The sequence below is a fragment of the Apium graveolens genome, chromosome 4 (genome assembly GCF_009905375.1).
Source record: "Apium graveolens cultivar Ventura chromosome 4, ASM990537v1, whole genome shotgun sequence".
Classification (NCBI taxonomy): domain Eukaryota; kingdom Viridiplantae; phylum Streptophyta; class Magnoliopsida; order Apiales; family Apiaceae; genus Apium; species Apium graveolens.
In genome coordinates, this window is record NC_133650.1 from 5,810,831 (window position 1) to 5,818,512 (window position 7,682).

Consider the following 7,682-nt stretch of genomic DNA (forward strand, 5'->3'; position numbering starts at 1 on the left):
GAACAATGGAGAATCCCAAGTGATAAATTGACTAGGATTTTCTGTCATCATGTATGCCTATGTTTTCCCACTGATGTAAACATGGACCTCGTCGTTGATTATACTTGTGTTTGCATGGTCTATTATTTCCTCCCATTTCTTGGGGCCAACTTTAGTATCTGCAGTCTGCACATGAATTTTGCGATCATAGCAAACATCACATAATTATGTTATCTGTTGTGATCGGTTTTTTTAATGGAGTACTCCTTAGTGGATTACTAATTGTAGTACATGTCCTGTTCTGTAATATTCTAAAAAGGAACATATTAGGGAAGATATTGTACTTCCACTAAAACTTCATTTAAGGCACTTCAAAGAACTTTTGCCTAAATAAAAGATGACAAATATATACAAGGGAAATTCTCAATGGTACCCTTATTCATGTATAATGAGAGTAAATAAATCTAAACTAATTAAATTATAAAATTTGAAAAAGCTTTAAAATATACACTGAGAAGGAGCTGAAAGAAAATAGGAGACGATGTCATGCCCTGGAAGATCCCCCACAGTTTTCATGCCTAGAACCTTCTGATGTTTTCTTTTCTCTCTGCCAATATGTTTAAGCTGCGACAAGATCAAGTATAAAAATATATATCAAAAAGTGTAGACCTGACAAACACATCAACTGTCTCAACTCTAAACTGAACCTTATGTTAAACTTGTGCTTATTGCTGTCAAAGAAATGTGGTATCACTTGTAACCAGCTGCTGGAATTTAATTTGGTGGACTGACCGCCATTATTCAATATTGAGTCAGAAGTTTAATTGAAGTGATTATGAACTTATGAGGTGCTGACATGTTACGCGATGATCTTTAAGGTCAAAGGATTCTGTCTCTGCTGGTTCAATTGTAGTTCGTGGAAAACTATCCACAGTTCTTGCCTCAAGGAATAACTTCGAAATTCTCGTCCAACCTGAATTTTGTGTGAAAGAAAGATTATCAATGTTGCAGATGCCTTCTTTTAGCTTCAGTGTACTAGTACCTTGAAGTACGGAAGAAGTCTTCTGAATTCCCGTTAATTGCTTCATAACCAGCACAATCACGCTTAAGGACCAGTATCTCAACCTCTATGGCAGCTTCAGGTCCATTTTTTACAACCTCTCCAGTTAGGCTATCAAGTATCAAGTAAAGCTAACTTGATAGAGTTACCTCTTTCTCCTTTAATTTACAGATAGTGAGGATTGGGGAACTGACCTTTTGCAAGAACTTGGACGCAAGAATCGTGGTTCCTAAGCATTCCTTTGTCTACGTGAAATGCCGGATGAAAGTGATAAAATATTTAGTACGATTGCATAGGCGCGCGAGTATTTAAATTTTTTAAATTAACCTTTATTAAAAAAGTAGGATACTAATCGACAGCAGGTATGTGATGCAGGGGATTCGCTTTCTCCAGCTTTCTTGGATTCAAATACATCATGAATGGGATTATTAGGCTGCTAAAGTGATTTTCATAATATGTAAAATAATTTATATGAAATACTTGGGTTTCAATATCAATATTAAGTTGTAGATAATGTATCATCAGGGATGGCAAAGTAATTCAATCCGACGAATTGCCAATCCGAAACTCGAAATTTCACATTTGTAGAATCGATTTTTTGAATTTGTATATAGGTTTAATTTTTAAATCTGATTTTTTTGAATTTGAATTTTAGATATATGTTTTATCCGAAACCTGCTTCGAAGCCCAAAATCATGTCTAAACCCGAAATCCGAAAAAATTAACTAATAACAAGATTCAATGAAATATAATTATTGTATAATTTTAAGGTGTGCTAAGGTGATTTTTTTAGTGTTAAATCTAGTGCTAACAAGCTTCAAGTAACAAACATAAATCGTTATAAATGCAGTACATATAAATTATGAAAGACATATTACCTAAATATATTTTGACGCGATATATACATACCCTATTATTTTTTGTAATTGCACTAATTATATGTTATTTTCCTAGCAAAAGAATGCGCAATCCAAAATATAACTAAAATAATTCTTTAATCTTCGATAAAAAAAGTAATGACGCAGCACGAAAACCTAATAAAAGCAAGCGATAATTCTCGTCATAACTCTTAGATAAAAAATTCTTTACTACCTTTAATCCACGAGACAAACCTTAAATCTACGAAGATTTCTTGAATACACAAAACTCTTAAAGATTTAATTTCAATAAAAGATATCATTCATTATATTATGTTGTTTACATCATATAGATTGATAACTCTAAAATAAAATAAATCTTAATTAAAAATAAAATATTAATTGTAATGCACAATCTCTACATCATTCGAAAAAATGTTTCGGATACAAAATCTCAATTTGGCATGATCATGCATCCTCAATAGCGTGATCATACAGTACTCAGCTCAGCTGCTTTTAATCTTCTCGCGTTCCATGATACTCTCGATATCAATATGTACGGAAATACTCTTACATCAAGTAAAGGAATTTATAGGAAAATATAAATACCAAGAATGTGTAAACATTTCTCGTGTTTGTCTACTTGTCGAACACACAAAATTCTTAAGATATCATTCTTCCGCTTATTACTAAAAGACACCTCATATTTATTGAAGTTGATTTTTTGTCATATGGTCATTTTAATACGCTGATAATTTTAGCAATTTTGGAGCATTTATATCGAAAAGGGAGTGTTGTCACCTGAAAAAAGCTGTTGAAAAACTCTAGGGGATCCTTACTTGTCTATTTGGTCATTTTTTTTCATTTTTTCGTACCATGAATGTATTTTTTAGTTGTTTCCAGCAATAGTAAAGATGAAAAAGCTTCTGCACATAACAAGAGTAGTTATGGTTAAATTGGTAGATATGATTAAATTGGATGCCGTTGGCGAAGATCTCGAGATGGAATAACACAACCTCCAACTCCACCCTTTTATTGGAAAACATATGATATACGGCCCAAACAGCCCATAATTCGCCTCACTCAATTGCAATCAAAACCCATTTTTTACTCGCTCTACGAAGACCCATTCTCTAATTATATACTTTGTTCATATCAAATTTTAACGCCACTGTATCCGTCCGCCCTTATCCCTTCCTTTTCATTGCGTGAAATACTTCAAAGACGACAAGAGCATTGTATGTAATTAATCTTTCAAGGACAAAAACACTTTGACGAAGAGAAATAAGATCAGGTAAAAGCATTTTTAAGGCGATTCACCATCGCTTTAGGAGTCAACTTATAAACCACAAGCGTACGAACTTGAAGTCACTCATTTCCTTTGGTTCATTGCATTGGAAATTAAGACAATATAAGTCTTATTAATATCTTTCAATTCGACATGGCCACGCCACCGATTTTGGATAATATCAACTACATCTGACCTTACAATATGCCAAAAACTCCCGAAATTTTGTTTGGATGCATCTTATTCAACATTTAAGAACCTCATACATGGTATCTAACTCATCAAGAACTTTAATTGTTTCAATAGAAATTGTACATGAAATGCCTTCAAGAGCGTTATCAAAGTCGGATAACGTTTGTTGCAAGTAAGAGATCCTTAAAATAATCGTTAATGATTTTTCAAAATCTCTCTCATTATTCTTCCATCTACCATTCTTCCATCTACCATTAATATCCATCAGACACGTAATATGATTTCTCTCATTCTGAAATTTGGTTTATGATGAAAGTATGATATTGTGTTTTGTCTGCATTCCTTATGCACGAGCTCGTGCAATGTCAGTTAAAATTTTCTATATATTTATAATACCCCATATTTTATTTGATACATTGTTGGTGCAATAACTTAGTAAATATTTATTAATTAATTTTAGAATTCAAAATTATGGATAATGTTTTATGTAGATAATAGGCTGTTAAAAATTTGAATTTTGTAAGCTATCTTTTAGTTGTTTAAAATTTGAATATGAGTCAAACCAGGTGATAAGAGTTTCATAGTTTGTTGGGCTACTTATAAACAGAGTCACCCTTTTAGTGTTTTCACACAAAAACTCATCTTAGAGCGACAGATAACAAAATGGAAAATGAGTAGTATTATATAACTTATGAGTGAGATAGAAGAGTTGGTGCATAAGAAAGGAAGCTTTGGATCTACATGTGCAAGAAGGTCAGAGAAGAGCTAACTGGAGTGTCACTGTTAAAATATTGGGTTATTAAAGATTAAGAGAAGGAGAAATAGATTTTTGGGTTATTAAAGATCAAAACTAGGTCGACCAAAACTTTCAGAGAAGTGTACATCTTGAAGAGGTTTATTTAAAATTTGATTATATAATTTAAGATGATCATTATTTATATTGTATACTAATATTAATCATTTTATTTTCAGGTTTATAACTATTTGTACACATTTTTTTTTACATATTAAATCAGGCTCTAAATTCAGGTAAGTTTTATCAAATTATTATATTATTTATTTATGTGTTTATATATTGTGTTAGGTTATTGTTTAATGCATGTTTAATTGATTTAATTGATTAATTGTTATTTGTACTGGCTTCAAGATGTTTAATTAGTAGTATTTTAATTAGTCATGTTCCTGTTGTTTTTGTTTTTAATTTTTATGTCATTAAGTTGGTTTAAGAAATTATATGATTCTCAGGTTTTTTTTTACATTTTATTAAGTGGATGATATGGTACATTTTAATATTGTTAGTGTCTGGCTAGTTTTGTTAATTATTATTTACTAGTTATGTGTGTGAGTTGTTCACAATATTATCATGTTATATTATGCTAGTTTGTTAATATGTAAAAATATTTGTAAAATAAAATCTATTTTTACAAGATTTAGTTTATTGAGATTTATTAAAATTGACAAAATATGTATTTGTAGGACTAATGATATGCATAGTATTTTATTTTACAGGAGATATGTAGTCAAAATATTTTGTTAATTAAGTTAAGTAATTAACAATTGGTTGTTTGTTTATCTAAAATTATAAATTGTTTATATTTGTTAATCTTATTATATTTTCCTCATAACCTATTTGTTACTTTTTTTTTACCAATATGTTATTAATTAATAAATGTGTGAGAGGTGGATTTGATAAATATTGTCGGTATGTGTTGATAGACAGAGAGCATGCTATATTTATTTTTATCATTTTCTTAAATTGTTGTTACAATTTAATGTGTTAAATTAGTGTATAATTTAAGTTTGTCTACTTTTTATAAAGTCATATATTTAAAGTTTTCTACACTACTTTTATAAATTAATAAAATATCTTTTATATTTTGTGAACCAGCTTGTATATTTTTCAGATTATTTGTTAGTTATATGTTTATACTACTCTAGCATGAGATGGTGATAATCTGTATTAGTTGTGGTAGCTGTATAAAATATTATAATTTTGTTAGCTTACTTTTTAGTGGGTTTTAGAGTTTGGCGTTTATAAATTATATTTGTGTTGATATTATAGATTGGTTTGGAGGTTGATTTGGAGCTAAGTAGTGATTTAATAATTTAGACTCATTCCAGGTACGAGTATCTTTCATTCTCTCTTCATTTAAAATATATTTTCTTCCCCTGTACTTATTGTCCCATCATATTTATCTTATCAAATTTTATTTTGTTAAGTGTATATGTACACTTGTTAATTTTTGCTCAGCCATCTTTGATCCATGTTGTTGCTTAACCACTTTTGATCTATGTTGCCTATCAGTATACTTGATTTGTCACATGCAACTTTTATTTTCAATATTATTGGAAACACTTTGTAACCATTTGTTATCGGCTCTTAAACTTATCTGTGTGGGTAAATCACAGACGAGGCACATGGAGTTTTTGCAGTCTTTGGTGCTCTCGGCACTAACTCGTATCAGTGTTGTGAGTATACGAGCATGTCTCTGGGGTATGAGGCATGATTAAGATCATGATCATTTTGTTTGTTTGGGAAATATTTTATACATTTCATTTTATCCTTCTTGTGGATAACCGGAGAAGGAACTGTTTGCACTGTGCTTTGCTTAGTGTTTACTAGCGAGCAGAGGTTTTATAAGATGCCCTTATTAGTACCCACCTTACTTGTTCTCAACTATTTCTTTGATTTTGTTTGGATTAGTTGGTTCCTTGCTTCTAAATAATTACTGTCATATTACTCATCTTCTTGGCTAATTATTAAAATCAAATATATTCTTTTGCTTTACCTTTTAATGATATATTCGTACTGGGCATTTGACTCACTCGTATTTATTTCTTTCCACAGGTAGTCGGGGGTAAAGCGGGGGTATGATGAGTGCTGCCCAGATTTTAGCTTGTTATCTAGTTGAAAATAAAGTCAAGGACATGTTTTATTCCATATTATTTTGGATCTTGTTAGAGAACTTTATTTTGAAGATTTTGAACTTTTATTAGTTTAATAAATTATGTTTAGCTTGTTTTGCTTTCATTAATAAATAAGACTTAGCTTGTGTAGCATCTACTTGTTTAAGTGGGGTGTTACAATATTGGTACAGTCTACTTATGCTACGAGGATTTTTACCCTTTTTTTCATCAAAACTGCATTCGGGTTTTTAGTGTTACCATACCTGAAGTTCTCTCTCAGCCTCTACCAAAGTGTCTGATACTACGACTAATGAAATCGAAACCGAATTTGAACAAAAAATTATCGAAACTGAATTTGAAACCTTTAAAAACCGTCTACATTCAAATCGTCTAAACCCGTTCTAAAACTGAGATTAAAATCGATTTTTCAGTTCTGATTATAGGTTGGAACCGAATTGTAAAAAACCGTATCGACCATTAATTAATGCAAATAATTAATAAATACATATATTTTATATCAATTTTTAAAATAAAAAATACATAAATATACATAGAGTAAATACTGATACAATTTCTTCAACTTTGCTACTTAATATTAATTTTAGCAGTCTCTCGAACTATCAATCCACGGGAAATAGAACGGACGAACAAAAACTGTAAAATGTTTAACCTATTTCTTTTTAAAATTCCAATAAATTATTTAACTTAATTTCTATAGCAACATTATCTTATTCAAAATTTTAATATTTTTGGTACCAAAAAATTCTGATGTCGATGTCAATTTCAATGTCAATTTCAACGTTATATTAGACTTTACTAATCTACTTTTAATTATATACTTACATCAGATGGACAAACTATAAATACAACTTCAAGACACGTCATTATACAAAGTTGTAAATAAAACCCCCACAAGTCTTCCTATAAATTATATTTTTGATGAATTTATGTTGACATGTATTATTTTTTTATCACTTAAAATATAACTACTAGTAATACATGTGAAATTTAAAATGATTTAAACTCCATTAAATAGTCTAAGAATCAAAATGATGATTTTTTTGGAAGGGAACAATAAATTAATAAAAAACCACACGACACCTTATCAAATTGAACAAAAATGTAATAAAAGAAATTAAATTATTTTTTTCTTTGTTCAAACTTCATCCGGGGGTATAGTTTCAGTCTAGGGGGGAGTATAGCTCTCCTACCATGCATACATCTTTTCCACACAGATTGCATTCGTGCTGCCTTTGCACGTGATCATCGATGTCCTTTATACACACATCTTCACCGCCTAGGTACCATTCTTTTCGCCTTTTTCGTACTCATTACCATCATCCTCGCCTATGTTTTGAGGTAGTTTCTAGTCCTATGGTTTCCATTATTACTAGTATTA

The 7,682-nt window shown here is 30.4% G+C and overlaps 1 long non-coding RNA gene across 1 annotated transcript; it reads left to right on the forward strand.

The window, feature by feature from the left end:
• Nucleotides 1-4,343: 4,343 nt before the first annotated feature.
• On the forward strand, nt 4,344-6,408 carry LOC141717392 (uncharacterized). The gene is made up of 3 exons (XR_012573629.1): nt 4,344-4,405; nt 5,439-5,497; nt 6,225-6,408. It is a non-coding gene; the product is annotated as an uncharacterized LOC141717392 (long non-coding RNA).
• Nucleotides 6,409-7,682: the final 1,274 nt, after the last annotated feature.